Source organism: Triturus cristatus, chromosome 10 (genome assembly GCF_964204655.1).
Source record: "Triturus cristatus chromosome 10, aTriCri1.1, whole genome shotgun sequence".
In the NCBI taxonomy this organism is placed as follows: domain Eukaryota; kingdom Metazoa; phylum Chordata; class Amphibia; order Caudata; family Salamandridae; genus Triturus; species Triturus cristatus.
This window is the reverse complement of record NC_140593.1, coordinates 36,563,063-36,588,628: the sequence shown is the minus strand read 5'-3', so window position 1 is coordinate 36,588,628 and position 25,566 is coordinate 36,563,063.

Here is a 25,566-nt window from a genome sequence, read left to right as displayed (position 1 = left end):
GGGTTTGGAATAGGAAGGAAGTGTGATGACAACGCCGAGGTTTGCTGGTGGCAGCTTGCCCCCTTCACCTTTCGTGACGACACTTCCTGTCGTGACGTCACTTCCGGCGACACCACCTAACTTGGAGCGTCCCCCCACTTCTTTTTTTAGGACTTGTGCCCTGGTCAAGCCTAGCATAGCAGCGCATGCGCTACTCGCTTTGCAAGGCATGCTGTATTAGGGTATGTTTTAGAAGTGGTGTGGAAGCCCCGCTCATATTTTTCATTGGCTGGCGTCATCGTCCATGGTAAATGCTGGCTTCCGATTGATAATGAGGATTCTTAGTCCCTTCTTGCTACTGCCCTGTCTCCTTTCGGGACTGCCCATCAGGACTGGATCTTTTACTTGCGGCGTTACACTGTCTCCTTCATTAGTCGGTAGGCACTATAGTTTTTACACAATGGCGACAGCTTGTCTGGTATTTTTATTCTGGGTTTTCACGTGCGGCTGTAGAGCCTGAGAACAAGGTCAGCGGAGCCGTTGTAAGCTAGAGAACCAGATCAGCAGAGCCACTCTAGAGCCAGCGAACCAGGTCAGCAGAGCCGTTGTACAGCCAGAGAACCAGGTCAGCAGAACCGTTGTAGAGCCAGAGAACCAGGTCAGCAGAGCTGCCATAAAGCCAGGGAACCAGGTCAGCAGAGCCGTTGAAGAGCCAGAGAACCAGGTCAGCAGAGCTGCTCTAGATCCAGAGAACCAGGTCAGCAGAGCTGCTGTAGAGCCAGAGAACCAGGTCTGCAGAGCCGTTGTAGAGCCAAAGAACCAGGACAGCAGAGCTGCTCTAGAGCCAGAGAACCAGGTCAGTAGAGCTGCTCTAGAGCCAGAGAACCAGGTCAGCAGAGCTGCTGTAGAGCCAGAGAAACCAGGTCAGCAGAACTGCTGTAGAGCCAGAGAAACCAGGTCAGCAGAGCTGCTTTAGAGGGAGAGAATCAGGTCAGCAGAGCTGCCGTAGAGCCAGAGAACCAGGTTGTTGGAAAACGAGGCAGTATCTGTGAGGCCTTCACTAATAACATGTCACATTTGTCCTTCACTGGGAACCAAACACCCTATTGTAGCACTTGACTCTCTGAGGGTAGCGTTGTAGAGCGGTCTAAGGCTTACTCAAGGGAGATGGTGTGGGCTAGTGATCGCCATTTACAAGTACGCAGAAATAACATTCAATAATTGATTGTCCAGTCTGTACTTTGCTTCATAAAAGTAGGAGTACATTTATTAAACACACACACCACTCAGTACTATGCATCAATTTACAAATATACATAAGCTGTTGGAATTACTTTGTGACATTGCATACCATCTCCACCCCTCCAGCGGGGGGGTGGGGTCTAGTACCACCACTCCCATGTATGCACATCATCTTGCCTGCCCTCTAATGCAGTGTGTTGACACAACCTGGGGTGAGGGCCTTGCCAACTGGCACAAGCCCAGTGGCGACCCACCCCATCATCTCAACAAGCATTAAACATAGGTACACCGCCTGACTGAGCATCACATACTGACCGTACAGTATACAGCTCTACATCTTAGTGGCTAGCAGTCTGGGTTGTTCTTCACCTAACACAGTAGCAAGAATACATGTTTGGGCATCACTTTAAATGAGGTACTCAGCATAGCTAATAACAGTTGTAATGCATTGCAATTAAAGCCCCTAAAAGGCATCACAGTTAAAACCACAGGATAAAGCATATACAACTAGGCACCCTAGCAGGAATGTCTAGCAACATAACCCCACTTTGCTTATGACTTCACATTACACATGTGACTTTCAGTCCCAACAAGAAACAATATCACATGGATGCACCCTTGTGCAACTTCACCATTCCACCTCAAGGGGGAGTCATCTCATTGACCATCCAGGTTTAACCTTTCACTCTGTAGTGAAGTCTCAAGCATCAACTGTCAGCTGCTGAACTAAAGTCCCAGCATTAATGAAGCTTTAAAAACCATGGCTAACCCTTGAGGGGGTTCATTCTTGTAAGTCCCCCAGAAACTGAGAGTGGGACTCTTCATCTTCGTGCTGGGGGAGACTGCGTTGCTCCTGCAGCTCCCCCAGTACCTTGGCACACACCTGGCAGTGACCCCGTTTTCCTAGGGCCACCCTACACACAGAAAATGGGCATTTTCATGCATGCCTGTCCAGGCTCTGCAAAGCATTATGGGGCTAGTGTCTCCTTCTCCTCGCATATTGTAGCAGCGGCTCTCCCACTGCTCCGGGGAGAGCCGCGATGTGTTTTTGGCCACCTCGGATCCTCGCTGGGGGCCCGGTCCCATCCGGACCCCCTTCCCCTCAGGTGAGTGTACCCACGACTCGGGTAGCCTACCCCCGGCTGCCCCCCCACCGACTCCCCATCTGTCCAGCACCCTCGTGTGCTGCCGCGGGAGCCGGCACCTATGTTCTGGTCTGCCTGCCCCTCTGTTCTGGTCTGCCCACTCCAGCGAGCAGACATGAGGCTTTCTCCCGTCTGGCGGGTCCTCGGGGGAGTGCGACGGCACTCCCCCCGCCTCCGCCTCTGCCTTCTCTCCAGAGCAGCTTGGTGACAGCTGCTGATGGATTAACCTGTAGCTCCACCCATCTTCTCTTCTTGGAGAGGAGACCTTTGCCCTTGGAATGCTTGTCATGAAGGGCTAGGCCTCTGATGCTACAACTTGGGGAGGAAGGTAATTAATCCAGCCTGGCAGGGTCAGCCCCAGCCATGCTCTGGTTATGAGTTGAGTCAGAGGGATGTGACATTTCTGGATGACCCAAAAGCAGTACAGATATGACTTTGGACTCTGCAGAAAACTTCTTCTCACCTAAGTTACTGTGGACTTTAGTGCGTCTGGAATTTGTAGGCCCTAGGGAAGTGAAACTATCCCAAATGGTCCCCCTCCTCATAGGGGAATACTGATGTGCTCTTTCAGTGAAACCATTAAAGCACACTGACTTTCCCTTCCATGTTTCTTCCCATTGTATAAAACCTATTTCATATCACCACCCATGTGAGAAGGGGGCCTGATATATGCTGTCCACTAGTTCTAGTGGGCACCTTGTATCAGTCCAAACAACCCCTTATGGTAAATGGTTAAAGACAACCTTTATTGAAAGCTATCCTAGTGGTAGCTATGGAGAGCAGCCTTCAGGCTAAGTCTTGAAGGAATGTAAAGCAGCTTGTTTTACCAGTCCATAATCCCTTGAATGATCAAATTAAAAGACAACCACACCAGGTATATATTTAAAATATATGTATTTAGGTTAACACACACCCCTCTCGACTCTTTATGAGACTGGAGTTCGAAGTACTTAAGTTACAAGATAGCAATCATCAGTAATAGCACAAATACACGTTTGGGCCCTAGGGGCGTACCAAACCATATACCAAAAAAGTGGTATAAGAACCACGACTGGAATAGACACTAGGCCTATAACCTGTAGAATCGCTGGGACCCCAAGGAACCACCCAAGGTAGTGACACAGGGGACCCCCGGGGACTGTATGCAGTGTGTAAACACAACCGTGGGTTCCCGTTATCTTCTATGGGCAATGTCGCAGTTGGAAATTTAAAGATTAGGGACACTTCTAATCGAGTCAGGACAAAACCCTTTTGGACTTAGGTAGTTCTAGGGCTAGCACCCACGTGAGCACCGGAGTACTCGAGTTACCTCACCCAGGGAAGCCGGGTGCATAGGTGTCTTTTGGTGTCGGGTCGTGTCGTCGATTTCAATGGAAGCCTGCAAAGAACTGCTGCTGCCGTGAAGAGGAGAAGTGTCCGGAGAGATCCAAGCCTGTATCTAGGATGTAAGGAACCTGAAAGTAGAGGGAACAGAGTCTGGGTCACTAGCCAGTGACCGAGGCCAGGATGGACCAATGCCCACAGATGTCGGGTGCTTCAGGTAAGTTGATGGGTGTCTTGACTCTTCAGCCACGAGGTCCAGGAGGTGTTGGCGAAGTCCACGTGCCGGATTCGAGCTGTTCCATGAAGTCGGTCGAGTGCTGCAGTGTCGGCAACCAGAATGGACCAAACAAGCCTTGGCGACGGCAAGTCACTGGAATTCAGAGAAAGGTCTGTGGTGCAGACCAGCAAATGAACACATAGATCCAGGCTATCCATATACCTGAATCCAATTGGTCGCGCACTGCTCGTCCTACCAGCGTGTTACCCCAAAGCATTATGGTCCATGAAGTAAGCATCAGCGGGTGCGCCTCTGCCAGAGTATTAAGCAAAATTAAAGTCGCGTTGGCCATCCCTGGACACGTGTTTCGAGGTTATTACCTCTCGTCAGCAGGGAATAGGCATGTGTGTAGGGTTGCTGCGTAGGCTGCCAAAAATTGTTCTCAGGTCCAGTACCGCTCGTGGCATTCAGGTGCGTAACCATGAGCTCGTCAGCCCCACCGGCTCAAGGGAGCCTGAATATTAACACAAATCCAATTGGTCGCACACTGCTCGACCTACCAGCGTGTTACCCCAAAGCATTGTGGTCCATGAAGTAAGCATCAGCGAGTGCGCCTCTGCCAGAGTCTTAAGCAAAAATCAATGTCGCGTTGGCCATCCCTGGACACGTGTTTCGAGGTTGTTACCTCTCATCAGCAGGGAATAGGCATGTGTGTCGGGTTGCTGCGTAGGCTGCCAAAATTTTTTTCTCAGGTCCGGTACCACTCGTGGCACGCAGGTGCGTAACCATGAGCTCGTCAGCCCCACCGGCTCAAGGGAGCCTGAATATAAACAAAAATCCAATTGGTCGCACACTGCTCGACCTACCAGCGTGTTACCCCAAAGCATTGTGGTAGGACGAGCAGAGTGCGGCCAATCGGACTTTTGTTTGTATTCAGGCTCCCTTGAGCCGGTGGGGCTGACGAGCCCATGGATCAGCACCTGCGCGCCATGAGTGGTACTTTACCTGAGAATACTTTTTTTTGGCAGCCTACGCAGCAACCCAACACATATACCTACTCCCTGCTGACGAGAGGCAACTACCTCGAAACACGTGTCCAGGGATGGCTAACGCGACACTTACTTTCACTCAAAACTTTGGCACAGGCGTACTCGCCGACGCTACTTCATGGACCACAATGCCTTGGGGTAACACGCTGGTAGGACGAGCAGAGTGCGGCCAATCGGACTTTTGTTTGTATTCAGGCTCCCTTGAGCCGGTGGGGCTGACGAGCCCATGGATCAGCACCTGCGCGCCATGAGTGGTACTTTACCTGAGACTACTTTTTTTTGGCAGCCTACGCAGCAACCCTACACATATACCTACTCCCTGCTGACGAGAGGCAACTACCTCGAAACACGTGTCCAGGGATGGCTAACGCGACACTTACTTTCACTCAAAACTTTGGCACAGGCGTACTTGCCGACGCTACTTCATGGACCACAATGCCTTGGGGTAACACGCTGATAGGACGAGCAGAGTGCGGCCAATCGGACTTTTGTTTGTATTCAGGCTCCCTTGAGCCGGTGGGGCTGACGAGCCCATGGATCAGCACCTGCGCGCCATGAGTGGTACTTTACCTGAGAATACTTTTTTTGGCAGCCTACGCAGCAACCCTACACATATACCTACTCCCTGCTGACGAGAGGCAACTACCTCGAAACACGTGTCCAGGGATGGCTAACGCGACACTTACTTTCACTCAAAACTTTGGCACAGGCGTACTCGCCGACGCTACTTCATGGACCACAATGCCTTGGGGTAACACGCTGTAGGACGAGCAGAGTGCGGCCAATCGGACTTTTGTTTGTATTCAGGCTCCCTTGAGCCGGTGGGGCTGACGAGCCCATGTATCAGCACCTGCGCGCCATGAGTGGTACTTTACCTGAGAATACTTTTTTTTGGCAGCCTACGCAGCAACCCTACACATATACCTACTCCCTATTGACGAGAGGCAACTACCTCGAAACACGTGTCCAGGGATGGCTAACGCGACACTTACTTTCACTCAAAACTTTGGCACAGGCGTACTCGCCGACGCTACTTCATGGACCACAATGCCTTGGGGTAACACGCTGGTAGGACGAGCAGAGTGCGGCCAATCGGACTTTTACATAGTATACCATATACTAGGGGCTTATAAGGCACTCCAGAATCCTAATAGATATGTACATGGAAACCATTTTAGAGAGGAAGCAACTAGGCTGTGGTGCTGATTAGCAGGGCCACAGCCAGACTAAGGTCGAAAAACAGCGAAACACCAGCAAAAAGTTGGGGTACCCATGTGAAGCAGATCCTACTCTCCCACAACCCAGCTCTGCATAATTCCTGCCACACCATTTAATTTGTAGCTGCTCCTGGTCTGCGCACACCAAGAATCTCACCTGTGTAGCCCTCACACTTGTGCACACGCATGTCCACACGTGTCTGCATGTAACCAGCCCGGTGCCCTTTACTCTGGCTGCAGTGCAGTGGCCTACTCTCACCAGGGGGATACCAGTAAAATCCACATGCAGTCTCTTTAATCATGAGTTCACTGTGGGTGAGTCCCAACCTATGAGGCTCTCCCACAGCAAAAGCTCCACATTTAGGTATTAAAAAAGCGAACAATCCGTGTGACTCAGATGGTGAGAACAATCTTCAAACACAGGTAGGCAGAGCAGTTCTAGAGCCAGAGAAACAGGTCAGCAGAGGTGCTCTAGAGCCAGAGAACCAGGTCAACAGAGCTGCTGTGGAGCCAGAGAACCAAGTCAGCGGAGCTGTTGTAGAGCCAGAGAATCAGGTCAGCAGAGCTGCTGCAGAGCCATAGAAACAGGTAAGCAGAGCCGCTGTAGAGCCAGATAACTGGGTCAGCAGAGCCTTTCTAGAGCCAGAGAACAAGGTCAGCAGAGCCTCACTAGAGCCAGAGAACCATGTCAGCAGAGCTGCTGTGGAGCCAGAGAACCAGGTCAGCAGAGCTGCTGTAGAGCCAGAGAACCAGGTCAGCAGAGCCGCTGTAGAGCCAGAGATCGAGGTCAGCAGAGCTGCTCTATGGCCAGAAAACTGGTCCAGAGAACCAGGTCAGCTAACCAGGTCAGCAGAAGTGTTGTAGAGCCAGAAAACCAGGTCAGCAAGCTGCTGTAGAGCCAAAGAACCAGGTCAGTTGAGCCGGCAAGGAGCTATAGAACCAGGTCAGCAGAGCTGCTCTAGAGCCAGAGAACTAGGTCATCAAAGCTGCTGTAGAGCCATAGAACCAGGTCAGCAGAGCTGCTCTAGAGCCAGAGAACCAGGTCAGCAGAGCCATTGTAGAGCTAGAGAACCAGGTCAGCGTAGCTGCTCTAGAGCCAGAGTACCAGGCCAGCAGAGCTGCTTTAGAGCCAGAGAACCAGGTCAGCAGAGCTGCTGTAGAGCCAGGGAACCAGGTCAGCAGAGCTGCTTTAGAGCCAGAGAACTAGGTCAGCAGAGCTGCTGTAGAGCCAGAGGACCAGGTCAGCAGAGCTGCTGTAGAGCCAGAGATCAAGGTCAGCAGAGCTGCTCTATGGCCAGAGAACTGGGCCAGAGAACTAGGTCAGCGAACCAGGTCATCAGAGGTGTTGTAGAGCCAGAGAACCACATCAGCAGAGCTGCTGTAGAGCCAGAGAACCAGGTCAGCAGAGCCGTTGTAGAGCCGGAGACCCAGGTCAGCAGAGCTGCCCTAGGTCCTGAGAACTGGGACAGCAGAGCCATTGTATAGCCTGAGAACCAGGCCAGCAGAGCAGTTGTAGAGCCTGAGACCCAGGTCAGCAGAGCTGCTGTAGTGCCAGATAATCAAGTCAGCAGAGCTGCTATAGAGCCAGGGAACCAGGTCAGCAGAGCTGCTCTAGAGCCAGAGAACCAGGCCAGCACAGTCACTCTGGAGCAAGAGAAAAATGTCCACAAACTGCTGTAGAGCCATAGAACCAGGTAAGCAGAGCTGCTCTAGAGCCAGAGAATCAGGACAGCAGAGCGGCTCTAGAGCCAGAGAACCAGGTCAGCAGAGCCGCTGTAGAGCCATAGAACGAGGTCAGCAGAGCTGCTATCGAACCAGAGAACCAGGTGAGCAGAGCTGCTGTAGAGCCAGAGAACCAGGTCTGCAGAGCTGCTGTAGAGCCAGAGATCGAGGTCAGCAGAGTTGCTCTATAGCTAGAGAACTGGGCCAGAGAATCAGGTCAGTGAACCAGGTCAGCAGAGTCGTTGTAGAGCCAGAGAACCAGGTCAGCAGAGCTGCTCTAGAGGCAGAGAACCAGGTCACCAGAGCTGCCCTAGAGCCAGAGAACCAGGACAGTAGAGCAGCTCTAGAGACAGAGAACCAGGTCAGCAGAGCTGCCCTAGAGCCAGAGAACCAGGACAGTAGAGCTGCTTTAGAGCCAGAGAAGCAGGTCAGCAGAGCCGTTTTAGGGGTTGAGACCCAGGTCAGCAGAGCAGCACTAGAGCCAGAGAAGCACGTCAGCAGAGCTGCCCTAGAGCCAGAGAACCAGGACAGTAGAGCAGCACTAGAGACAGAGAAGCAGGTCAGTAGAGCTGCCCTAGAGCCTTAGAACCTGGACAGCAGAGCTGCTGTAAAGCCAGAGAACCTGGTCAGCAGAGCTGCTCTAGAGCCAGAGAACCAGGTCAGCAGAGCTGCTCTAGAGCCGGAGAATCAGGTCAGCAGACTTCCTCTAGAGCCAGAGAACTAGGCCAGCAGAGCTGCTGTAGAGCCAGAGAACCAGGTCAGCAGAGCTGCTCTAGAGCCAGAGAACCAGGTCAGCAGAGCTGCTCTAGAGGCAGAGAACCAGGTCAGCATAGCTGCTTTAGAGCCATAGATCTAGGTCAGCAGAGCTGCTGTAGAGCCATAGAACCAGGTCAGCAGAGCCGTTGTAGAGTCTGAGACCCAGGTCAGCAGAGCAGCTCTAGAGCCAGAGAAGCAGGTCAGCAGAGCTGCTCTAAAGCCAGAGAACCAGGCCCACACAGTCACTCTAGAGCAAGAGAAAAATGTCCGCAAACTGCTGTAGAGCCATAGATCCAGGTAAGCAGAGCTGCTCTAGAGCCAGAGAACCAGGACAGCAGAGCCGCTGTAGAGCCATAGAACCAGGTCAGCAGAGCTGCTGTCGAACCAGAGAACCAGGTGAGCAGAGCTGCTGTAGTGCCAGAGAACCAGGTCAGCAGAGCTGCTGTAGAGCCAGAGATCAAGGTCAGTAGAGCTGCTCTATGGCCAGAGAACTGGGCCAGAGAATCAGGTCAGTGAACCAGGTCAGCAGAGTTGCTGTAGAGCCAGAGAACCAGGTCAGCAAGCTGCTGTAGCACCAGAGAACTAGGTCAGCAGAGCTGCTGTAGAGCCAGAGAACCAGGTCAGCAGAGCTGCTTTAGAGCCAGAGAAGCAGGTCAGCAGAGCAGCTCTAGAGACAGAGAAGCAGGTCAGCAGAGCTGCCCTAGAGCCTGAGAACCAGGACAGCAGAGCTGCTTTAGAGCCAGAGAAGCAGGTCAGCAGAGCCGTTGTAGAGCCTGAGACCCAGGTCAGCAGAGCAGCTCTAGAGACAGAGAAGCAGGTCAGCAGAGCTGCCCTAGAGCCTGAGAACTTGCACTCTTTGGAGTGGGAATAGTAATTTTTACTTTCCCGCTATCCAACGTTTTCCCTACTGTTGCACTCACTGGAGTGGGAATAGTAATTTTTACCCCTACGCTATCCAACACTTTCCCTACTGTTGCACTCACTGGAGTGGGAATAGTAATTTTTACCCCTACGCTATCCAACGCTTTCCCTACTGTTGCACTCACTGGAGTGGGAATAGTAATTTTTGCCCTCCCGCTATCCAATGCTTTCTCTACTGTTGCACTCTCTGGAGTGGGAATAGTAATTTTCACCCCTACGCTATCCAACATTTTCCCTACTGTTGCATTCACTGGAGTGGGAATAGTAATTTTTACCTTCTCACTATCCAACAAAATCTCTCCTTTTTTTTACATTACATTTATTATTTTTACATTTTAAGCTTTTTCATATTATTTGAAGTATGTTTTATTGAATTGTTTTTAATATTTAATTACTTTTATATTATTTGTAATACATTTAAAAAATTTGATATTTTAGCTAACTATATTTTAACATTCTATATTTTGGAATTGATATTTTAGTACTTACCTGTTTGTAGATAGGGATTCTATATTCTGTACTTCTATATGTTGGAGTTGATATTTTGGGCATTCTATATTATGTCTCTCGATATTTAGTCACTGAACCAGGTGGATGATGTGATCTGCCTAGTGAGGGTGTGTAGGCCGGGAGCAGAATTGGCAAAGTGTGATGTGAAATCTGCTTTGCGCCTGCTGCCAATACACCCCGCGGATTTCTCTCTACTGGGGATGCAGTTTGGGGGGGCCATCTACGTGGACAAGGTTTTGCCCATGGGGTGTGTGATCTCCTGCGCGCTGTTCGAGATGTTTAGCACATTCTTGCAGTGGGCTTTTACACAGATCAGCTGACATCGGGACGTTACTCACTATCTGGATGACTTCCTGTTTTTGGGGAAGGCCCATTCGGGGGATTGTGGCAGGGCCCTGTTGCGATTCCAGGAGATGTCACTGCGGTTCGGAGTCCCCTTGGTGCCCGAGAAAACAGCTGGTCCTAGCTGCAGTCTGACATTCCTGGGAATTGACCTGGACTCCATTCAATGGATAGCTCGACTCCCTGACGCGAAGGTATCGGAAATACAGGCGTGCCTCTTGTGGGCGATTGGGGAAAAGAGGATCGCGTTGAGGGCGGTGCAGCAACTGTTGGGTTTCCTGAACTTCGCATGCAGGGTGGTGAGGGCTGGACGGACGTTCTGCAGACGGCTCGGCATGTTCATGTCGGGGGCAGTATTACCACACCACAGGGTCAGGATTTCCATGGGGGTCCGGGCTGACTTGAGGACATGGCTGACTTTCTTGACTGACTTCAATGGGGTGTCCCTGGATTTTGAGGATGAGAGAATGGTTTGGGAAGTGCAAATTTACTCCGATGCAGCCGGGGCAGCAGGTTTTTGGATTTTCTGGGATGGCAGGTGGTGCGCTGAGGACTGGCCGGTTCATTGGGTACGGCAGGGGAGGAGCATTGCGTTTCTGGAATTCTTTCCTTTGTTGGTGGCTCTGGAGGTGTGGGGGTCTGAATTTCAGAACAGGTCAGTGCTGTTCCATGTGGACAACATGACTGTGGCCGAGTTGGTCAACCGACAGAGGGCAAGAGATCTGAGAGTGTTGCGCTTGCTGAAGTGTCTGAGATTGAATGTGGTTTTCCGAGCCAAGCATGTCCCTGGGGCGAATAATGACATTGCGGATGCTTTGTCTCGTTCGCAGTGGCAGTGGTTCCGGTGGTTGGCACCAGGAGCGGATCAGTCCAAGACCGAGCTGCCGGACGGCATCTGAGCCTTGGGGGCGTGAGGGTGATAGGCCTGGTGGAGAACTCTATACCCGATACTACAAGACGGACCTACAGATTGGCATGGGCAGAGTTTGGATCCTTTATGGGATGGAGTGGGGGTTCTGCGTTTGGAGACCGCTCAACTGTGGAACAAGGAGTGTTGCAGTTTGTATTACATTGCATTGACAAGGGGCTGTCTTCCGCGACGATTGCGGGGAAATTGGCGGGAGTGTTGTTTTATTGTTGTTTGTTTTTTGGATTTGACCCTATGAAAGATGTGATTCTGGGTCAGGTACTCAGGGGTTGGGGCAGGGAGAGAAGGGGGGAGGGGTGTTGAGGGAGGCCATTACTTTTCACTTGTTGGTATGATTGGTTGAGGCTTTGCCGCTGTGTTGTTATGACGGTTTTGAAGTTCGAGTTTTCCGTTTATGCATGGTATGGATGATTTTTGGGGCCTTTCGGGTCTCTGAGTTGTTGGGGAGGGAGAAGGTGTGTGGCAGGAGGTATGAGGAGATCAGGTCGGATGCGAGTCCCCTGGGGATTTGGCTGGGGCAGTCTAAGACGGATCAGTTGGGGAGAGGAAAGTGGGTTTGGTTGTGTGAGACTGACTGCAGGGGTGTGTGACCGGTGGCTGAATGGCAGACCTTTTTATTGACCACAAGGGCCACAAGTGGTGAGATCTTTTGTCATGCGTCTGGGGCAAGGGTGACGGCGGCACAGTTGTTGGCGGTTCTGTGCACGGCATTGAAGAGGTTGGGTCTGAACCTGGCGGGTTTTGGGACGCATTCTTTTCGTAATGGGGCGGCGACGGAGGCAGCACGACTGGGATGATCTTGGGATAGGATTCGGCAGATTGGAAGGTGGAAGTCTAGGTGCTGTGAGCGCTATGTCCGTAAATAAAGATGCTTGGCCTGGTGCGTTGTTTGCCGGGGGGTGGGGGTGAAGCGTCTCAGGATGTGTTACTAATGCCTTTTTCTCACCGTAGGTTGCGTGGGTGGCCCGGGGGCCAAGACGGTCACTTGGATTGTGGGGCATTCGTTTGTGCACTGGACCTCCAAGTATGCAGAGCAACAGGTGTACGGCCGTAACCTAAGACTCAAAGGACAACGTCATGAGGTGCATTGGTGGGGAAAAAGGGGGGATACGATGGGGGGCACTATTGCCCTGGCTCGCGAAGATGGTCGCCCAGAAAGGCTGCCCTGATCTGTTAATAATACATTTGGGTGAGAACGATTTAATTTGGCTGTCGTGTTTGGCGCTCTTTCAGCTGATGCAAAGAGACTTGGAGGTGTTGAAACAAAGACTGGCTGGGACTTGCATTGCATGGATGGAATTTGTATCCTCGGAGAGTTTGGAGGGGGGCAATAAAGCGTGAGGCTGTTGAAAAAGCATGAAGAAAACTAAACAGAGCGATGAGGCTTTTTTGTGGGGAAAAGGACATCACAGTGATTGCTCATACTGGACTGCGACTGGAGGAACCAGTACTGTTCAGGGATGGCGGTGTGCATCTTTCGAGATTGGGGAACGCATATTACATGATGGAAATGAGAGATGTGGTCAGCAAGTTGTAGAACAAAGCTATTTGATGTCACAGGAATGAATGAGTGCTTAGGAGCAAAAGATGCACAGTTTGACCCGGGGGGGCAGGTAACCGCCCTAAAGTGGGTTCCCTGGTTGACGGTACTTGGGAGGGGTGGGGGAGTCGATAGCGGGCGCACCCATCCCTCGGGGGGGGGGAGTGAATGATGTGGGGGCTGGAGGCATGAGTGTAATGCCAGGTGATACCGGGGAGGATGCTAGGAGTGATCTGAAGAATTGTATGAAGAACGGAATGGGTCATGTACTGGAATGAGAGGTGAGTTTGGAGTGCGGAAGGGAAGGGAGTGTGTGGATGAAGAGTTGATGTTGGGGTTTGTAAATGGTTAATTGTTATTTGAGTATTGATTATGTTATGCAGCCTGGTCCTAATAAATGGCCTTTTACGCTTAAGACATCAGCGTGGTCTGTTTATTGCGCGAATACATCTTATCTCCTAATTACACAAATTAAACGTAAAACAGTGTCTGAGCTGAGCGGCATGATTTTTTAGGTTGTCTGATACATTGCCATGGTAGTGGACAGGTCATTAGCAAATGAGTAAATTTGTGATCTTTGACTTCTTCTGCAAGGTTTTAGCTTGGGTAAACCCCCTGGCGTCAGTCCGAGCAGCTTTCATGTCACCTCCCAACGCCTCCAGGTGACTCCGAACTGCCTTTAATGTTTGCTGCTGGGGGTGAGTTAAGGGGCAAGTTAAGGGGCGGTTCACGACTGTTTCTGAGTGCGCATGAAGGCGCCTCACAACAACTGCAATTCTCACTCTCCTTTACTGTACAGTGCTTGAGTTATTTATGTTTTTTAAAATCTCTATTTGAAGCTATTCGTCAGATGAATCTGTGTGCATATGTATTGCATACTCGATTCTAGTTGTCAATAATTTAATTGCTTTGCTGTTTCTAATCAAAGTAGTTTTAAATCGTCAAGTTATCCCGCTCCATCTATGAGATCAGATCTCCAAACATGTTCTCGTGAGAGGAAAAACAGTGGTAATGGGCTGGACGCTGAGCTTTACCAGACAAGAGGGTTAACATGTCATCTTCAAACTCACTGGGACACTAGTTCCACCGATTCCCAACAATCTCATCAAGAAAGAACAAAATCCATCCACTGGAACAGGTACAACTTTTCACCCAAACATCCCCCATCCGCCAATCTACAAAAACGTCCCAAAATCAGCCAAATCTGGCCAAAATCGAGCCAAACCACCCTGAAACCTTGCCAACTCCATTATGCTAAACGCTACAAAATCAGCCCGAACCCCCAAAACATGCACTAAACCCTAAACACCACCCCAAATACCTACAACCTAACCATAAACCCTACACACTGCCCCTGAACCCTAAACACCAACCCTCAACACCCAAAACACCCCTAAACCACAGAAACCAACCCTAAACCCCAAAACACCAGCTACCCTCCCCAAACCCCTAACACACAATCCCTACCTACTCCACTCCTCTCACCCTCCTGCCCTGAACCCTAACACAGAGCCCTAAGTCCATGTCTGGAAATGTACAGACTTGGACCAGCCTTTCCGAAGCGGCAAACCAACCCGTAAGGACGGTGAGTATGTGTTAATGCCTTGTTAAAATATGTGCTTGTGCCCCATGCTCGTTAATGCCCCGGTGGGACATGTTATCATATCTTCTGTTTCTAAATGCCCCGGTGTCACAGTTACATTACCCTGTACCCTGTTATGCTTTCGAAGAATAGCTTTATTTTTCTTGTCCACCGTGGACTAACTGTGCAAAAAGGGTTAATTAGACAGCTGCAGGAACATTAGATCCCAAGTGTAAGGTGTGTTTGTACGCCATATTTACTTTTTGATGGTGTAGGAAGGTGGAATCTGACTATATGGTTGCCCCCACTTTTTTCCTGGTGTTTGAATGGTTTTTGACTAGTCTGGCTGGGATCCTGCTATCCAGGACTCCAGCCTATCTGCTTACTCCCTTAAATGATTGGTGTGCATATTAGATGCGCTAGTGATTGGATACTGTGGTACCTTATGAGCCCCTAGTATATGGTACCTTAGGTACCTAGGGCATTGGTACTTCACAGGCCTACCAGGGGCTGCAGCATGTATTATGCCACCCCTGGGAAGCATTCACAATCTGACACCACAGGCCTGCTACTGCAGCCTGTGTGAGGTAGTGTTAGCACTCCTCACTGAGGTATAGGTTCTATATCTCACCATACACACACATATCAACCTATCAGTCACCCCTCTAGCAGGCCCTAACAATCCTGAGGGCAGGGTGCTTGGTTTACTATGTGAGGGGGTGCTTCTGCCTGAGCAGGACCCCTCTGCAGCTGGCAGAGTCTATTCTCTGCTGCTGTTTGTGGATGCGGTTAAACCATATACTCTTAAGTGCATTATAGCCTTGCGGTAAATGATAACTTTGGAATGACTGCATCAAAACATGTCGTGTTTGGTGTCAAACAACTTGGAATCATACACCCACACCAGTAACTGGTGTGGGAGTTTGATCCCACCCTTCTAGAGGGGACGACATGTACCCACTGTACTAAACGGTAGAAATCTTCTAGAGCCCTGGCATCACAAAATGGATGCCACCAGCACAGACACCGGGCTGCCCTCCTGCTGCTGACCGAAACTCGCAGTGGAGGAAGCCCAACAAAGGGTATCCTGTCACAGGGAGGTGTTACCACCTCCCAGACAGGATTTAGTGTATTGGAGCTAGGTGGGTGCACTCTTAGAGTGCCTCTGAAGTCCTGCACTGGGGGAGCAGTAGGCTCCTCTGTGCATATGCCAGCTCAAACCGGTTCAGGGGCTACCTGCCCCTGCTCTGGCGCGAAACTGGACAAAGGGAAGTGGGTGTAACCACCCACTACCCTGACCCTCCTAGAGGAGTGGTCCTAGAGCTAGTCCCTCCCCTATCTTCACTATAAGATACCAAGCATTGCCAATGCAATTCAGATTACACCTGGACGACGCTCTACAAAGAAGAATCCTGGCCCTTCGACGTTCCACTATCTCTGGAAGACTGAAGAATCTCCCTTGGAGTCAAGGAGTGACTCCCCTGCTTGGCAGGCACCAGTAACTTGATCAACGGTTGCAAACTTCACCGCTCCCGCCGGAGTCTGAAGTCCCTGCATCCCCTGAAGCAGATTTCCTGACCTCTCGATGGTCATTTTGAGTCCCCAGCGAAGCTGTGGCGTCTGGACCCCATGAGTAACGAGGAACAGCAATACCAGGGAACCGTGCACTGATTTCGAGTGCAAACCCTAAACCACGTTCTACGAACTTGTGCTTTGGAACATCTGTAGTCCAAGTCCCTAGCAGGTCTGGTTCCGAAAATCAGCAGCCTACTCCATCCCGAGTGACCGTGGGCTCCTGTGGAACTTTTCCTGCAAAGGCGTCTTTGCAGTTGCTTGCCTGTTAGCTAGCGACTCACCCGAAGACTTTCTCATCAACTTCAAGGGCTTTGCTGGTTGCTCCAGGCTTGCCCTCATTTACCCTCGATGGGTAAGTCCATCAGACCTTGCTGGTCTGCACCATCTTCAATCTTCACTCCACACAAGACTTGCAGTTGCCAAGGCTTGTTGGCTCCAATCTGGTTGCCAACACCGTCATCAGCTGCAGACGTCATGGGACCCTCAGAATCCAGCTGCTGGTCATCGTCGATCTCTCCTGGACCTCGTGAGCGAAGAGACAAATCACCATCAATGTCCTGAAGCGACGCAACATCAGTGGTCATTCATCCTGCTGGCCACCGATCACTGGCAAGTGACTTTGAACTCTGTCCCCTCAATTTTCAGGTCTTCTTCAACTTCAATCCATCTTCGGATTCCAGCGGACACCTCTCCAGTCGTCACAAGCAGCAAGTCTTCAGTGATCTCCATTGAAAACAGCATCGCGACCCGACACCAAAAGACACCTATGCACCCGGCTTCCGTGGGTGAGGTAACTCGTGCACTCCGGTGCCCAAGTGTGTGTTGGCCCTCGAAATACTTACCCTGTAAGTGGCTTGCTTGTTGACTTCTTCGAAGTGCCCTAAAACTTTAAATTACAAACCGCGACTTGTGCCATTGAAACCAATAGGAAACCCGCGGCTGTGTTTAGACACTGCACGCGTCTCCCATGGGCTGATTACTTACCTGCTAACACTGCAGACGTGAAGCCCCAGCGATTCCCAAGGCCCTAGGCCTTTTCATTTTGCAAGTCGAGTTTGTTAAACCATTTTTTTAGTATATGGTCTGGTACGCCCCTAGGGCTACAGCCATATGTGTGCTTAATTTATTGAGAAGTGTTGACATTTGAATGTGTATCTGGGTTCTAATCACATAAAGAGATTAGTAGAGTGTATCTAAGAATAAATGCATATATATTTGATATATATACCTGTGTATTGTCCTTTCATTTGGTAATTCAAGAGATTATAAGGTAAAACAAGCTGCTTTACATTCCTCAGAGACTTAGCCTGAAGGCTGCTCTCCACAGCTACCACTAGGATAGCTTTCTTTAAAAGGTTGTCTTAAACCTATCTTCCAATAAGAGTCGTACTGGACTGGTGCAAGGTGGCCTCTTTATCTAGTGACCAGCATATGCCAGGCCAACTTCTCACAGATGGTAATCTGTCTGGAGTGTAAGGGCTCTTCTATTAGGGCATTAAAGGGTATATCGATGGAGGGGATATCTGCACAGAGGCAGGACGCCTAACACGAGGGTAATCCTTTTTGTGTGCCTGTGTCTCGTGTCATTAGTTTCTCTTTTTGTTCCATGTACAAATACCCAGGTACCCAGGCAGAAACAGGAGGGGGCGCAGTGCGCGCGCGTCTTTTAAGAGCTGATCTTGCTTTCATGAGCACAAATACTGTTTCTGCCCATTTTGGGCTTCTTGCCGCACCCCAATGATCCTATTGCTGTGTGCATGGTGGATACCTGGTACAAGAACTGCTACATCCTGTTCCGTGTTTGTTAATGTGCTCCAAGCGGGGCGGGTGGCGCCCGGTGCGACAACCTTTTTTAGTCCAACTTCCTCCTCAGATTCTCTCACTCCACCCAGCAAAAGCATCCCTCATCTCCCCTTAGCCCCTCTCACATACAATTCATTTGGGTTAAAGCGCTGCTAAATGCTGGCTTTACTGATCCACTGAGCTCTCCACTTTAAATACAGATCTGTTCTTTGTAACAGGCCTATGAACCCTTTGCGCTACTTTAGGGCGAGTCAAAACTGCCCCCAGACAAAACTCCGATGTCTCTCTCTAGCAGGAAAATTACTTACAAGAGTTACATTGACATTTTTATTGCTGCCTGAAATCTGGATACACAAGGAACTCTGCATCAGCTGCTTTTAAATCATAAGTTATTGCTAAACAAAGTGCCCAGAGCTGACGTCAGCGCCCCTCCTCCAGGGCAGCGCCCTGTGCGGCCGCACTGGCTGCACTGCCCTAAGGCCCTGGCTCCAAGCTTGGCGCAGCAGCATGGAAGAAGGTCTCAAGGATGGAGTGAAATGAGAAGCGCATGTCCGCAAGAGTTTAGCGTCCTGCGTTAGCAAAGCCTAGGATCTGCTTAGCTCAGGCACCAACGATAAGGCATCGAGCCTGGATTTCAAACGTGTTCCTGACTCACGCTGCATGATTCAGTGTGCGGCACCTGCGTCGCTCTTCAGTCCCTGCTTTTATCTGGCGTGCTCCTCGTCGACTGACTCACTCTGCATGATTCAGTGTGCGGCACCTGCACAGCTCTTCAGTCCCTGCTTTTATCTGGCGTGCTCCTCGTCGACTGACAGACACGTTGGAGTTGTGCGTTTGTGCAGCTTCCTCGTCTGGACTTTCACAGCCTCGCGCGTCAAACACAGAATGAGGCCGAGCGCAAATCTCCCTGCCTGGTCCGGGTGTCTCTGCATTTACAACCGTTCCAGACACTCCAGGGCACCGGAAAGCTTTTCTTTCTTCGCTATTTATGTTTGGACAATGTTCAGTTTTTTAGGATTGCCTTACAGAGGTTGTACTGCTCCCAAACACCGTTTGTATTTTATTTATTTGAACACACCTGGCCTGCTTATTAAAGCTTTGTGTATGAAAGCACTGCAGATATACGAGCTCAAACTAACAGGTGTACGAAAATAACACTTAGTAGTGTCAAAGCTTCGGAGCAGTAGATGTTGCAGCACCAAAAATAATGTATTGCAATTTCTAAATACTTATAAGGTCCCAAAGCCGAGACCAATTGCATTGCAAATGCTTGTTTTAACTTACTTGCGCTCTGAGAATGCTTCCCGTTGCGTTTATTTTTATAAACCGCACACTAGTTGAATAACCTTCTCCCCCTGTGTCTATCCACTCCCTGCTCGAGGCATCCCTCTTTGAGAGTCACCTGCTTTAGGCCTTCCACCCAGTAGCATGAGGCGGTGAAGCGTCTTCATAGTAAGTGTGTCATTACATTAGAAAGGCATTCATAGGTAAACATCTCCATGGACAGAATGTCCACCAAATGCAATTACAAATGGCAGACACTCACCTTAAAAACCTTGCCCATATTTTTTTTACTGAGTTTTATGTAGCGCAAACTTGACCCAGTATCGGTTATCAGGGCGCTTTACATAGCACTAGTTGCGTTACATGAGGACACATTCATTTTTGTTAGGCACGGGGAGATTAAATGATTTGCCCAGAATCACAGGATGTTCAGCGTCATTGCCGACACTCGAACCCCGTTCCCCAGATTCGAGGTTGACCGCCCTAGCCGTTAGGCCAACTCCTCTCCCCTCTCATCTCCTCTCATAAGTAGCAAATACCCCTCTTTGGGGCGGATTCTCAAGAACGTGTGATAACCATCGCAAAAGTAACTTAGCGCAACTTTCAACATCGCAGTCTATCGTGGGAAAATTACGCCGTGTTAAGTAAGTATTCACAACACGGAGGCACCATGCGATAGGCCCCCAACAACGCATCAAATGTCCGTGATAAAGTCAACGCAACACTGCAAAAATGCGAAACACGAACGCAAGAAAACTTGCTATGAGGCCAATCGCGATACAAAAAGCAGCGAAAACCAGCGGCAGGCCGGCAAAATGTACTATAAAAGCAACAAAAACAACACACCAAAAACAATCCAAAGTGCGTTGCAACATGGATGCACCCTGACCGAGTGCAGAGGCCAACGCGAACCCCACATTCCCCACAGACCACCAGCAAGGAACAACGGGGTCGGGGAAGGCTAAGGAGAAGAGGGAGAGGAAGACTTGATGCCCCGAGGCTTTCCTCGGCTACTGCTGTTAGGAAGAGCCTGCACTGGCTTCCTATTTCTGCCAGGATTATTTTTAAGATCCTCAGCCTGACGCATGGGGCGATATCTGGCCGGGGAGCTGGTGGGGTCAAGGACCTTTTAGTACCCTATGTCCCCAGTAGAAACCTCCGCTCTTTGGGAAAGAGCCTGCTATCTGTGCCTCGATTTAGGAGAGCCAGGTGGGGAGGAAGGTCTTTTTCCCATTTAGCTCCTAAGTTGTGGAATGCTCTCCCCATGGAAATTAAAGCTCAACCTTCGGTCCCTCTGTTCAGGAAAGCATTAAAGACTTGCCTCTTTGTTAAGGCATATCCGTGAATTGGGCTCTGTGTCTTTGGATCTTATTTGTTAGGCGCCTTGATGCCTTTGGGCTTAGTCAGCGCGTTATAAATCATTCTCATTCATTCACTTGGTACACTCCACAGCAAAACCAGATCAGCGTCATGGAGGTGACAGAACACTACCAGCAACTGACCCACAATTAGACTACCGTGAATGCAGTCGGAGTGTCGAGGAGGTCAATGGAGAAGGCCAAGGGGCGCTGGCATGATGTGAAAATCTAAACCAGGCACAAAGCCGCTGCCAACAGGAAGGCAGCAACGGCGACAGCAGGTGGGAGTCCTGCGCCACAGGAGGAGCTGGAGGAAACGGAGGCCAGTCATCAGTGTGGAGACAGTGCAAGGAGTCGGGAGTCCGGACACAGCTCGGGAGCACCTGACACAACAACAACAGGGTGAGTAACGACCAGGGACTGGGGGGGCGGGGGGAGATGGGCACAATAGCGCACATGCACAATGATGTATAGCACACTGCACACACACAATGACCCTGGTTCATGTCCCTGATCCCCGTGGCACACTGCAGCACACACACATAGCAATAACAGCACATTCACATTGACGACAAAGTGGTACAATGTGCAACCCTGACACTGCAGAACAGAGGACACAACTGGCTCCGCACACGTGCAGAAACAGGCCAACTACATCTGAGAGAGCTGGAATCTGTGAGATGGAAATGTACGCGTTCACCCTCACATTCGTCATGTAGACCAAATGTACACTGTCCCACATCTAAATCCAGCACCTCCATAACAGTCACAATGTACATTTTCATACAGTCTGCATGTAAACAAGAACAATGTGCCAACATACATGTCAACACAATGTCAACATGCATCTCCCCTTCACATTGCAGAGGGACACACAACACCTCCAGCAGAGCAGAGCAGACCACTCATCAGTGATGCCGGAGAGGACCACCACACCTCCGACACGAAGCCCTACAACAGCCCATGGACATCCCACACAACTCACCACCAGGACCAGGGCAGCCAAGCTACATAGAGGAGAACACAGCCCCTGCAACAGACCACACAGCAGCAAGCACCTGCAAGCACGGCTGGCTCCCAACATTACACCGACCCACACATGGCATCCCAATGTCATGTGTCAGCATGCCAAAAGAAGGTGGCCGAACACGTGTGGGTGGGATCCGAGCCCATGGAAGATGAACTGGATCACATACATGGGTGTCTAATACCCTTCAGGGACCACCTACACCCCACAAAGGAGACCCACACTGCCACAGATACACATGCAGATGCACATTCCCAGTACAGAACCACGCCCAGGGGCACGCAATTATCAGTCACACACCCACGTAGGCTTTGTGTACGACGGCCCGGTCCACTTCTCTTATGTATTGAGTCGGTGAAGACAAAGCTACATGTCCATGCTCTAACCCACTGCCTGCAGTGACATGTCTGCGTCCGCTGTACACAGCACAATGTAATGTCGTAGCGCCCAGGGCCCACATGCATACAATAAGACCACAGGGACACATGCAGATAGTATGTGGAACTGGCTACGGGCATGTGCGCCCGGTCCCTTTATTGGCAGGGGCACATGTACAGTGACGCCAGTGCTGAATGTGTGTGGGGTGAGTGTAAGCCAGCCCACACGGAGTGGTTGGTGCTGGCAACAACTTGAACAGTGAACACCCTTGAAATGGAAACTGAAAACACCAGCATAACAGAGTCCACTGCTGAGCAACATGGAGGGAGCCGGAGCAAGTACAGCGGTCACCTAACATGCAGACAGAAGAGCGACCGCCTCACTCCATGTATTCAGGACACGGTGTCCGGTCCGGGCCCCCTGTGGCAATCGATGCATTCTGGGTCTTGTAGTCTTGGTTCATTTGCGCTCGGCTGCTATGATCAACATTCCTGGTGAAAAGGTGAGTGTGCGTTCTCACCTGCAGTGAGGGGGCCTTGTATTCATAGCATCAATTAGCATGTATATGTGTAAGTAATGCACTGACATCAAAGTACCGTAAGCATTCACGCATTACAAACACGCACGTCTGTAACACATGCTACCATTCATAGCACTAGAAAGCGTGTTATTGCATGAAAGTAAAACGTTAGCTTGCTTCCCTAGCTCTGTAAAGACACAAATCCATCCGATAAATGTCTCTTTGAGGACGCACTATTACCAGCTCTCACTGTAATTAATATGCATTCAAGTGAAATGCGGAGGCATCTGTAGTGTGTTGGGCCTTAGGCCCACATGCTGTGTAAATGACAACACAGACACAGCGGACTTGGGTACTGTAACTGGCCACGAGCACCCGGGCCCTTTTATTGACAGGACCACGTCACTCGTGACTCCCATGATGGATGGGTGTGGGTGCGAGTGTGTCCAGCCCACAAGGGAGTGGCTGGAGTTACAGGTTCCTGCCGAACACTAAAACATGTCCTGCAGGACACTACAGCATGGTCCGTGCACACCGTTCGGGCGCTTAGGATGCTTTTATATGTTTTCTGGCATTTTATCTTAGTGCTGCAAGTAAGGATGCGAGTGGAGGTGTAGCACCCGCTAAGTAAAAATGCTGGAATTCAAAAGGCGACTGCGCAATAAAGATGCCTTCCAATTTCGTTTTTATCTTGTCACATTTGCTGTGCTTTCAAACATAAATTCCATTATGCATCTATGTACCTTCCATGTACTTGGATCTGTGTGTCTGTTACCTTTCTCCTGAAAAAGCATATCAATGCACTACCCTATTTCTCATCCTGTGCCTCTATCATTATCTTTACTCTATATATACTTACCTCCTTTATGCATCTATATACTTTCCATGTACTTATGGATCTATATATTTATCACTTTCTTCTAATTTAGCATTTCAAATGCACTACCCTATTTCTCAGCTCATACTTCTCTCAATATATCCTCTGGCCCAACCTTCTGACTCCTCTCAAACTTCTTTCTACTACTCTTTCCAATGCACAACCCTATCTCTCACCCTATACTTCTATCAATATATCCTCTACATCCACTCTGTCATTTATCCCAAACCCTATACCACTACTATGATCCCCAAAATAACCCTCTAGACTCTCTCCTACTCTCCCCATCCTGGCATCATCTGACACCTCTTTTTACTATACCGATCCCCCAAAACAAACCTTTATAAACTCTCCCCTCTGACTCTTCCTCTCAAAAAACCCTTTTTACTCATCTAAAAGCCTCCTCCTACTGCTACGAAATCTCCCTCTTCTGTCCCTCCACTATCCTTTTCAATCAAAATAACAGACTAACATGTTCACTTCTCAATTTCCATATTCCACTATACTAATTCACCACTAATCCTTTATGGGTTCCAGAGTAGCGTGCTACTCGCTAATGAAGCGTTTCAACACCCCATCAGGGTTACTAGCGCTATATAAACGCAAACCTTTTTCCCTTTTCTACCCCTCCACAACCCTTCTCTATCCAAATAACTGACTCACATATCCACCAATCAAATTACTCTCATGTTTTGCCATATTAATTCAACAGTCATCCTTATGGGTTCGAGCGTAGCGTGCTACTCGCAAATAAAGCGCTTCAAAAACCCATCAAGGGGTAGCAAGCGCTATATAAATACAAACCTCTTTCCCTCTTCTATCCCGCAACCTACCCTTCTCTATCCAAATAACTGAATAACATATCCACCACTCAAATTACTTCATATTTCACTATACTAATTTTTAACACTAATCCTTTATGGGTTCCGGAGTAGTGTGCTACCCGCAAGAAAAGCGCTTCAACACCCATCAGGGGTAACAGGTGCTACATGAATGCAAACCTTTCTTCCCTTTTATCCCTCCGCTACGTTTCCGGAGTAGCGTGCTCCAACACCCCATCAGGGGTACCAAGCGCTATATACATACAAACCTTTTTTCATCTTCTATCCTTCTGCTATCCTTCCTAATCCAAATACCTGACTAACCTATCCACCACTTGAAATGTACTTGCATGTTTCTCTATACTAATTCAACACTAATCCTCTATGGGTCCCGGAGTAGCGTGCTACTCGCCGAAAAAGCGCTTCGACGCCTCGTCAGGGGTAGTAAGCGCTATATAAATGCAATTACAATACAATGCAAGATGTCAAATGTCCAGCTCCGTCGCCTGACACAGGAATGCTTATTCTTTTAACATGGAGATGGGTGTTTGCTTTCTTTTTCTGACCGCGAAGAGGATTTTGTAAAGGGAAGTATGCGTCAATCTTGATGGGGTACAGGAATGCGAGAGGAAAAGCTGCATTATGTCAATTATTTTTAGCACACAAAAGAAGTTAATTATCTGTAACTGAAATGTGCAAACATCTCAAAATGTATCTGCAGTTAGGAAAGGACAAATGAAACACTTTTTTGGGGGTAATTCTGAAGTATGATGGAATCAAAGATTTTAATAGGATCGAAAGACTTGATTTGGTGATATGGAAATGCTAAATATGCATTGAAACTCAACTTGACGCATCGTTTGTGCGCTATAAACTTTAATCAGTAGAACTGCATGTTTGTACACATTTGGTGTCCAACTGACAGCATGTTAGTACACCATGCTTTAGAATTTATTTGCAACAGAGAGCTCCAAAATACAACCTTGGCTGCATACTACACCCTTAACATTCTCCTGCTGAATGGGCGTGGGTGATTGGATCAGTATCTGAGAAGTCCTGAAATTGCATTGAATATATGTGGTAGGTACACCATTTTTTTATGATTTCATTTGTGCTACCTTGGTGTGTTTTCTGTCCAACAAACACTGTAATCAACTAAAATAGCTGTTTCAAGATGCCTGTAACCAGTCACTGTCTATGGTGCTGTCTAACGGCCAGTTCAAGTGGAAACAGAAATAAAACAAATTACCCATACTGTTGTTTTTCATAATCATTTTAAGAAATATTCAATATTCGTGACTCCAAGTATATATACATTTATATCATGAATGTTGTTCAAACTCATTTCTTAACAGCTCATGTGTCATTAGCCACAATTGGACGTCTGTGATTCATGAGCCTCAGTGCATTTTGGGATACTAGGACCCTTTGTCAGGGGAAAGCTATGAAC